The following is a 10,521-nucleotide window of genomic DNA, read 5'->3' on the forward strand; positions in this document are numbered from 1 at the left end:
CTTCAAGTGTTTAAGATCAATTAGAGGTTTGAAACGATCAAGGAGGTCATTACCGACAAGGAGCGGAATGGTGTCCAGCGGAGACACGTACACAGGGTGAACGCAGGTCATTGGGCCGATTGTTAGTTGTATCAAAGCCCGATTTGTCAAAGTGGTACTGGTAGGACCGTATGGTTGGACTCTCAGGGAGCAGGCTTGTAATTTCAAGTCCCTGTTCGATCGACGGGCAGCAGCCTGCAGTGTGTTGAACAGTGCTGCTGACATTACGGTGATGTCAGCCGCTGTGTCGAGGAGAGCTTCTTGCCTTAGTTCACCTTCAAGTATAGTTGACAGACACAATTTTCGTGCCGCCCCTTTTCGGGTCAAATTACACAAGAACTGGAGACAGGGTGATTCACCTTCGAGGACTGAAGGGTTTTCGTTGGTAGAGCTTTCTGTGGAATCGAGTTGAACCACCAGAACTGCGCTCGGGGGCGTAGTCTCTTCCTTGTCTGACCCTGCAATCTGCCTTGTAGGGAGAGTGGGTTCAAGTTCATCAGGACTCAGGTACAGCTCTGTAGCTACCTCAGCTTGATGGGTCTGATCCACTGAAGGAGGAGGTTTAGCGTTAGGGACGGAAATTGTGAACAAGTCAGCTTTTGCTTTTTCTTTTACTCGTTCGTTTTGAATCAACCGTTTGATGACCTCAAGATCTTCCTTGCTAAGGCTCTCTAAGTGAGGGTTGCTTTCAGTATTGTCATCTTTCTTTTCCCCTCTGGACGAGTTGTGTCCTGGGGGTCGGTTTTCCTGTTGTTCAGGATTTCGAAACTCGCGTCGGCCATTTTGCCGGTAGCCATGGGCTTGGTAATTTCCATGCCAGGTGGGTGGAAATTTGTTTTGCCCGAAACTGGACTGGTGGCGATTTGCCCCAAACACTGAACGGTTGGGTCTGAAACCGGATTGTGGTGGTTGAGAATAACCATATTCAGACTCCGTTCGTCGAGGTGGAGGTTCCTTGTGACCTCGCACATATCGGCTATTTTGGGGAGAGAACGTGTTGGATTTTTGTGTTTCACCAACAGAAGTTCCTTCAAGTTCCAGGGCTTCAATTCCCAGACTCAAGATAGTGCTGGGTTCTGGGTGTTTAAGGGTGCTTTGTCTCTGCTTTGCAAACCCCATTGCAGCTAGTTCGCGTAGGTGGCGACTAGTGCAGGTGCGCGGACAAGCTGCGACACCAAGATGATGGCTAGTGGTGGGATGGAGGTTTTGGACAAAGAGTGTTTTGAAGTTAAGATCTTCCTCCATCCCTGGCTCGTTTCTGGAGCCGAAGTAAGCCTGACGTAGGCGGTTGTAATACTGTTGAGGTGACTCTTGTCTTCCTTGTTTGACTGAGAGAGCAGCCGTTAAGCCCGTTTGGGAAAGAGGATCAGAGAACTCTTCCAGCAATGTTTCACAGAGCAAGTCATAATCATTTCGGACATAATCAGGCTGTCTCTCAATGAATCTGCTGACCTCTCGGTTAGAAGTCACCTTGATTAAATAGATTTTATCATCGACAGTAGCACCGGGAAACTTACGAAGATAGAACTCGATATCTTTGAGATACTGGCTGGTCTGATCGGAACCACCAAGATTTGGTTCAAACCGAGCTATGTTGCGAGCGATCTTATCTAAGTCTCTATCTGTAGGCCCTTGCGCCGTATAGTTAGAGGTGGCTGGATTAAGACGCTGACTGGGGCTCCCCCTTTCATGGTTAGGTGAGAGCCTCCTTGGAACATAGACTGGTTCCAGTGGAACTCGTGGGGAGGAAACATCCCGTCGGGTGTTTCCAAGGACCTTAGTATCTCCCTTCTCTTCTGGAAGGAAATCATCAAGAGATATTCGGCGTCTTCCCTTTTGTTCAAGGGGAAGCTCTCTTCTGGCGTTTGCCAGTTTTGCTTCCATCAGTTGTCGCTGATGGTGGGATTCACTAGCCTGCTCCTCAGCCTGCACCAGACGTGCATGCATGTCTTGGAGGTGCCTTTGGTCAGATTCGGCAGACTCAGCTTGGAGTTGAATCTGGTGCTCCAAGTGATCCACCTTATTCTCAGCTCCTTGGAGAAGTATTTTATTCAAGTCTCTTTCTTTACTCGTTTCACCCAAACATTCTTTCACTTGGGCTAATTCTGACTCCAGACGTTTAGTCTCCCTTTCTTGTGACTCTTCATTAGAGATCAACCTCTGAATTTGTCCCTCTGCCTCAAGCAGGGACTGTCTCTGGGTTTCATTCTTTTCGTGCAGGCCCTTGACCTCACGCTTGTAGGCCTTTATCCTCTCTTCTGCTTGTCTTAGCAGTTTGTATGAATGCCTAAGCTGAGCAGCCATCACTACTGCTATGCTTCCAAGCGCTTTAGGCTTTTCTTTGCTTTTAACTTCATCATTTACTACAGGAGTGGTCAACTGTAACATGATAGTGTCTAAATCCTTTGGATCAGTGTTATACATCTGATCCAAATAACCAGGCAGCAAATCTCCGGTCAGATCCATTAATGCTAGCTCCAGCCTATCAGGGCGGTCCCTCTCAATGGAGGGTCCAGACTGGTCTTTGTCTGTCATGTTTGAATCTAGCTTTATTTAGGTTACAGAGCAACTCGGTTAAAAGGGTTTAAACTTGTGTGTGTCTTCACGAAAACAAGATTAAAATTTGAACACAATAGCATGCAAGTAGATTAACAAATGGTTAAATTCAAGAAGCAAGTGTAAAATGATTTTAAATCTTTAAGTTCTTATTTATTTTATTTATTTTTTTGTTTTTATTTAAGCCTTAACCCAAATTTCAAATGTTTGTTAGCATACATACAAAACTATTGAAGTCGGTAAATACGCGAGCGTGTAGATTTAAAAGTTTATTTATTGTTAATATATTCATTTAGGGTGTTCCTTATAAGCATACAGCTGTACTTCTGACTTTATTTGAGAAATTGCCAATCCAGTTTACCATTCCAATTTAGAAAATTAATTTGATTCTTTGATCCAATCAATTAAACCAATGGAATGATGCTTTATTTGTTTTAAATTTAGGAGTAATTTAGAGTATTAGCAATTACTTAAATGTAAATGGGGAGTTAATCTGCAATGAAACTAGGATAATCGGTTCTGGTTGACAAGTACAGACTTGGTTAATCACACTGCTAGAATGACAATTCCAAAATTTTTGAGTTTAATGAAATGGTCAGACTATAAATGCCAATTAACCTGACAGGAATAAGAGAGTAAAGGATTAAATGAGTAACTGGATTTTTAGAGTAGGTTAAATAAGAAGGAAATAATACTTTGGGTAATACAGTTTAGCCTCTCACGAGTTGCACACACAAGTTGGAAGACACACGTCAAACCCAGTTAACCGAAGTGTCCACCAGAGGGAGGTATTATGTTTCTGTCTCTCCTAAAGGGTTAACCTCACATCGCCAGCAGGGGCGCTGTGGTTATTTTACGCACAGTAGAAGAAGATAGAGGGTTCAATACAATGGCATTACCAAGGGTGGCGCTAGAGAGTTGACAAAGGGGTCACTGCTCTTAAAAAGCAGCAAGCGAAGGAGGTGGGCGCGTTTGGCTCCACCCCCCTGAAAGGAGCTAGCTGTTCTGGCTAACCAGCGTCAGTCAAGCTCCAGCGATCACAAGCTTCGTATCGGCAGATACAACAAGCAGCAGCAGTCTCAAACACACAGTTTCACTATCAGAGACTTCAGACAGGACGTTGAATTCAATCGTCTATTCTCCAATTTCCACACACTCTCAAGTTAACTTTAGCTTCTTAGCTACGGGTTAACACCGAAGGAAGATCCGCTCCGACGGATTGTCTGGATAACGGACCTACGGCCGCCCGACAGGCGTCGTACAAGTTAAAATTCAACAAGACAAAATAAGCACGGTGGCTTTTCCTTCAATTCTCTTTTCAGCACAGGTTCTCTTCGAACACTCAGATCAGCACTTCGGCTCAGCCAGATTCACTGGACTGTAATCAGATCGCTACTACGATCAACCAATAAGATTCCACTCTCGTATCAGTGGTTCACTGAATTCACCAAACCAACAATCGTTTCTTTTAAAACGTTCACAAATGACCGGCGTGGGTCACAACTTTTATCAGCGGTTCACCGCATAAACGACTAGCAATCGCTTCTTTTAATTCTCACAAGGGACCTGCGTTGGTCACAACTTATTAAAGCAAATCAAGAGTCTGCGCTCTTTGTCACGGCGGATATCCGCTCTACTCCCCCACTGTCAAGCAGTTGTCCCTTATCAGGTAGCTAGTCTGATACAGAGACGCGAGGGTTCTGTACCGATCAAGTTTGCTGGAAACTCGCAGCCAAACTGACCTAATACAGGACACAATCATAACCCTGGAACATCGCAGCAGTTATAACGTGCCAACAGGCCTTTCAACATTAATAGCGTACGGCGACGCGGCATGCACAACGTAATTCAAACAGTTCAATATTCAATCAGAGCTCAAAATAAACAAATCATCAGGATCCAGTTAATTCACACTTAAAACAAGAACACATATATAGTTTGCACAGGTTGAAATGCTCACACACAAAGCCACAGTTTATCAAAACAGCGCACAAACGTAGTTGAGTCAAGCAGCGCGCATAAGCTCCTCAGTGGAAAGTCAGCACAGATGTGATGCGATGAAGCCTTAATTACTGAATAAAACAATTTGAATCCGCCTCACGCGGAGGGCACCATTATATAATGTAGTGTGTACTACCTTAATTTGATGTTGCATTCGTTGATAAAATGTCGGGGCACCACCTTCCTCAGCTAAGAAGGACTGCAGAAATTAACTGCTATAACGCTGATAAATACTAACGAATGAACTAACGGTAAACCAGTCTGATAACCTGAAGTGTAAATTCTGGATACAGGGATCGTAAATATTCAGTTCAAAAGGACACCGTCTAACCAGGACTTAAATCAAAATATCATTTATTAAGCAGAATTGTGGATAATGGGTAATGTACCATGAACAATAAGACAGAAGATGGGAGGTGATATGACAGAACAAACAAGAAACTTATGGCAACACAAGGGTAAATAAATTGGCGATAGTGAGAGGCAGTCTAAAAGGAGTAATGGGGACGCGAACGCGGAGTTAAGGGAAAGAACGATTAATGGAGAGAATTTGGACGAATTGACCTAATCTTAACCTCACGGACCAACTCTTATTCAAACCCACTTAGCGTGCCTACTTGGTTGCTGGCGTCCCGTTGTGCTCTGCTCCGAACTGGCTCGAAGACGTTCCAGATGTTCGTCCGCGGCTCGATCTACTTGGTGGTCTAGTGGAAGGCCCAGACCTCCAAGATGACAAACTGGTGCGGAACGGGGCGTCTCTGGAACTGGTTCGGCGGTCGGTTACAGATGATGGACTGCTCCGGATGGTTGTGAACCGGACCAAGGATCAACAGCTGGCCGCAGGGTTTGGTTCGGTTGAGTCCGTGACGGATTATTTTAGACTGATAGTACAAATTAAGAGTCTCTTCGATGGCCGGTCGAAGAAGGCTACAAAATTAGTATTACTTGCCTAATTTCACTAATGAAAACAAAACAAAACGTTTGGCTAAAGAAGAAGTTAACTTTGAGGTTTACGGCAAATTATAAGAATACGTCTTCTGAAGATTATTTACGCTACTCGGAATGGCTTGGAGTAGCTCGAAGACGAAAACTTAAGGAGCAAAACGACTGTGCAAACTTAAGACAAAAGCAAAGAAAATAACTCAGCTGAGAGTAACTAGACGTGAAAAGAGAACAAAAGAACAGGACTAAAACCAACTAACAGAAACAAAAATCTACTGAAAATCTAAAAATCTACTACAAATCTACTCTACTATAAAATCTACTATAACTCTTACTCCACTGAAACGCGCACTACACGCAGTTTTTAAAGGTCGCTCCGGGGCGTGTCGAAAGGCAGGCCATCGAATCACGGGAGACTCTTTGTGACGCGCGGTGTAATCTCGCCTCATGGAGCTGAACTAATCAAAGAATCATACGAGGGGCTCATCTGCTTCTCACTATGGTCAATCACATATAATTTCAATGACCAATTTTCAATGGCACTTCAACATTGTTTACAGCATGCATTAGACACTTTCTATGGTTGGGTGAAAACATTAAATGATAATCATGGTACAGTTTTATCCCAACAGGTATAATAACTCAATGAATAACTAATACAAAAATAAAGGTAGGAATAAAGAGAGGCAGATTATATTTGTCAAAAATTGATTATCACGATAACGGTTACTTATCGATAAATGTACAAAGTCAAGCATATTCAATCTGACGGTTAGGAAACTCTGGATGGTAGTATAGTTTGTGGTGACAGTTCATACAACTTTTATAAAACCGTTAAAATCACAACTTAGTCATACTTTGGGTCAGAGATACGGGAAAAACATCAATGTTATGCGTACCCCGAGTCCTGTAGGTTGAAAACATGAAAAGTTAAGTTTGACATAAGATCTGGTTATCTTGGAGTGTTGAGGAAAACACACAAACGTGAGTCACTAGTTGCTTCAAGGGATGTCCGGTTTACGACCATCAGCATTTGCTGATGTCTGTGGATTCTTCTGAGGCCTGCTATTTGTCTCTTCAGGCAGTCTTGTTGTATGGAGTCCTCGGGCTATTGGGGAAGTAATTAGCATAGCGTGGGACATCCTGATTTAGAGATAGGCGTTGACCTTTTGGCTTTCTTTCTTCAGTGTGTGAGTAAAGTAGTTTACTGAACCAGACTTCCTGTCTCTCTTCGAAATCAGATTGCATTATAGGTAAACCAGGCGGTCTATAATTCAATCGGTTGGCGGGTTTACACCTCCATTTCCTTTGAGTATCACCAGAAAAGGAGGGAAAGAAGGGGTCAGTTAAAGGCCGGTTCTGCTACACCATCATTTACAATCTGTGTTACAGTTAAATCTGTCCCCAGATCACTGATTAAAAGCCATACATGCGTCGTTGCTGGGTGATGTGTCACCTGAACCGAATGCCAACCGCACTCACTCATGTGTATGACGAATGACTGATATTCATATTTTGACTCCAGTGAAGTCCCATCTGCCACGTTTGTGTTTTGATTCATGTAAGTGTGTTGTGATGTTTCACTTGTTTGCTCTGCTCAGTGTTCAGTTCATGTCCAAAATCCGGGCACCACTTTCCAGTAAGGTACCATTTCTAAGGGCTTTCTATACTTTATTTATGTATTTATGTAAATAAATAATTTACTAATCAAACTCAAGGTTTTTATTTGTCATATGCACAACAATTACAGTGAAGCAGTTACAGGCAATGAAATTCTTAGTCCTCCCATTAACAATGCTCCAAAAATAAAAGTATATGCAAAAATAGTAAAAAAGTAAAATACTGAGAATGTATGACAATATATAGTGCATAAATAAGAACATAAAGTATATATATAGTTACATGAAGTAAAAGTAGTATACAGGTAAAGTGTAGCAGGGCTGTGCGGTAAAGTAAACGGCCTGCAGGACGAGGCTGCCTCTGAGCCTGGCGGTGCCAAACCGGACGCTGCTGTACCATCTGCAAGACAGCAGCATGCAACAGTTTGTGGCTGAGGTCCTTGTTGATCCTGTTGGCCTTCTTCCTGCACTGCTGGGTGTAGAAGTCCTCCATGGGTGGCAGCTCCATCCTGGTGATGTGCTGTGCAGTTTCCACCACCCTCTGTAAAGCCTTATGGTTGAAGACGGTGCAACTGCCATACCAGGCACTGATGCAGCCAGTCTGGATACTCTTAGTGGTGCACTTGAAGTTGCAGAGTGTCCTGAAGTCAATGTTGAGCCTCCTCACCCTGCGAAGGAAGAAGAGCCATGGTGTTGGTGCTGGTGTGGTGAATCCAGGTCAGGTCCTCCCTGGTGCGAACCCAGAGTAACCTGAAGCTGCTGACTGACTCAAGCGTACTTCCAGTGATGGTGATGGGGGTGTGTCCTTCTCTCTGTCACTTCCTGTGGTCCACAATCATCCTTTGTTTTGATGATGTTGAGATGGAAGTTGTCCTGGCACCAACATGTCAGGGTTCTGACCTCCTCTCTGTGGGCCATCTCATCATGCTGATGACTTTTGTGTGTCAGCAATCTTGATGGTGTTGAAGCTGTGGGTGGCTGGTGGGCGACCCAATCACACAGAGCAGTGTTGAGCCCTAAATCTCTGAGCTTGGTCACAGACAGACAGTCACTGAACAGCATTCTCACATGTTCCTCTGGTCCAGGTGGGAGAGGACAGCGTGGAGGGCCATCGTCTGTTGATCTGTTTGGTCTGCACACAGACTGAAGTGGGTCCAGTGACTCATGGAGAGAGGACGCGGTGAAAGTTTTGACTAACCGCTCAAAGCACTTCAATGGTGGACTTTTTGAAACACGTTTGGACTACAGACTGTGGCAGCGACGGGTTGAGTACGTCTGTGAAGACAGTTAGACACATCCCTCTTCTGCGCAGCAGTGTGCTGGGCAGGCAGCATCAGGAAGAGGGACGCTTCACATCTGGACGAACTGGTGAGGAAGGCGGGCTCTGTTGTGGGCTGGACAGTCTGACATCTGTGGCAGGCTCCTGTCAATCATGGACAATCCACTGCAACCGCTGCACAGCGTCATCTCCAGGCAGAGGAACAGCAGTGACTGGCTGCTGTCACTGTCCTGCTCCACTGACAGACTGAGGAAGTCGTTCCTCCCCACGCCATGCAGCTCTTAACTCCACTCAGGGGGAAATGTTAAACATTAATGTCAATATTCCTTTAAGTCCTGAATGGAATCTGTACAACACTCTGTTCAACGTGCACCTTAACTTGCATTCTGTTCGCACTGGACATTTAAACTTTTAACTTTTAATTCTTTGCTTGCTGTGCTTTTGGATTATTTATTGCATGTCTTCTACTTTAAATTTGTGGAATATGCTGGAATTTGTGAATTTCCCTTGGGGATGAATAAAGTATCTATCTATCTATAAGCCAGTTAATGTGCACACACCATGGCCAGGGATGTCGTCACATCCAGCTGCCTTGTGTGGATGAATCTGAAGGATCCAGCTTGGAGCCTTGCAAGTCTTGTTTGGGAGATTTTGGCGAAACAGCAGATGTTTTACTACCAAATGTTCTCATTATGGGTATGAACAGTGCTGGTCAGCACTACCAGTGAATGTCAATCATATGTCAGTGTTACTTTGTAGCTGATGGCTTTAATAACAGTTAATGAATAATTTACTAATGGTGGTCAGACCACTGAAGAACAGCTTTTGAGCTGCTCTGTCACTGTGTATTTTACAGCAGCCTGACACTGAATTACCATTCTGCTTTGAAGAAATCTGGGACGATCTCAACTCAAGTGTTTGACAAACTGCAGTTTACAGTTAGGTTTTTCAAGTGTAGGAATTTTAACCATGACTCAGAGTTTATTACACCTTTTTTACTATTAAAAGGCCATGTAGGGCCTGCCTGTCACTTTCATTTTTTTCTTGTCCCAGAAATTTAACAGGTGGTCAAAACTTGAGAATATTTTTGCTTGTAAGTTTCAAATCAAGTCAAGTTTGTCTAAGTCCTCATTGTGACCCAAGTCCGAGTTAAGATCAAGTCACAAGTAGACAGTTCTACCTTGGACCGCTACTGTCTACCATCTTAAGACACCAACGTGCTGCAGGCCAAGCACCTTTCTCTAAGGGACAACCCCTAAACACTGAAGACACTCAGCTCCCACTCATTCAAATGTGAAGGAGGACACAAGGCAGGAAGTGCAGAGTAATTCATTGTCAAATAGCAGAAAACAATACAACAGCCACACGCGACAAAGAGAACAGTGGTTTAAATATTGTACACCCACCTTCCCCGTACCCCTCACTCCTGACTGTCAGGTCACATGTGGGACATGATGACATGAGCAGAGCATACACACACATCTGAGCCTCCCTTGTGGAAAACAACATACAGGTCTCCAAGCATTCCAGCACTGCATCATGTTTACTGATGCCTGTCTTAACTCTCTCTCACACACACACACACACACACACACACACACACACACACACACACACACACACACACACACACACACACACACACACACACACAGTGGCATCATCAGCAAGTCATTCCATGTGCTCTATTGCTTTAGGCTGACTGGTAAAAGCATGCGGAGCAGAAGCATTTCAATAACAGACTGTTTACAATAGTGACCCCTGCAATAGAGAAAAAGCTCCACTGCGTGCTTTTCTAAAATGCTTTACTTCATCTACACACTACCTGAATGCACTAAGTCTTATGTTACACACAATAAGAAAAACCTTAAGACTGAACTGTTTTATATATATATATATGTGGAAGCCCATTTCTGCTAGGAAAAGGGAAAAAAAGATGAAATGTTGGGAATGACAAAAAGTTAGAATTATGAGATAAGAGATCGGATTTTTGTAAAATACCAAGTCAGATTTTGACCTTGAAAATCTCAACATAGTCATAAAGTTTGAGTTGGCTAGTCAAAATAAATGACATCATACCATACA

This window comes from Chaetodon trifascialis, chromosome 8, assembly GCF_039877785.1.
Source record: "Chaetodon trifascialis isolate fChaTrf1 chromosome 8, fChaTrf1.hap1, whole genome shotgun sequence".
NCBI lineage: Eukaryota > Metazoa > Chordata > Actinopteri > Chaetodontiformes > Chaetodontidae > Chaetodon > Chaetodon trifascialis.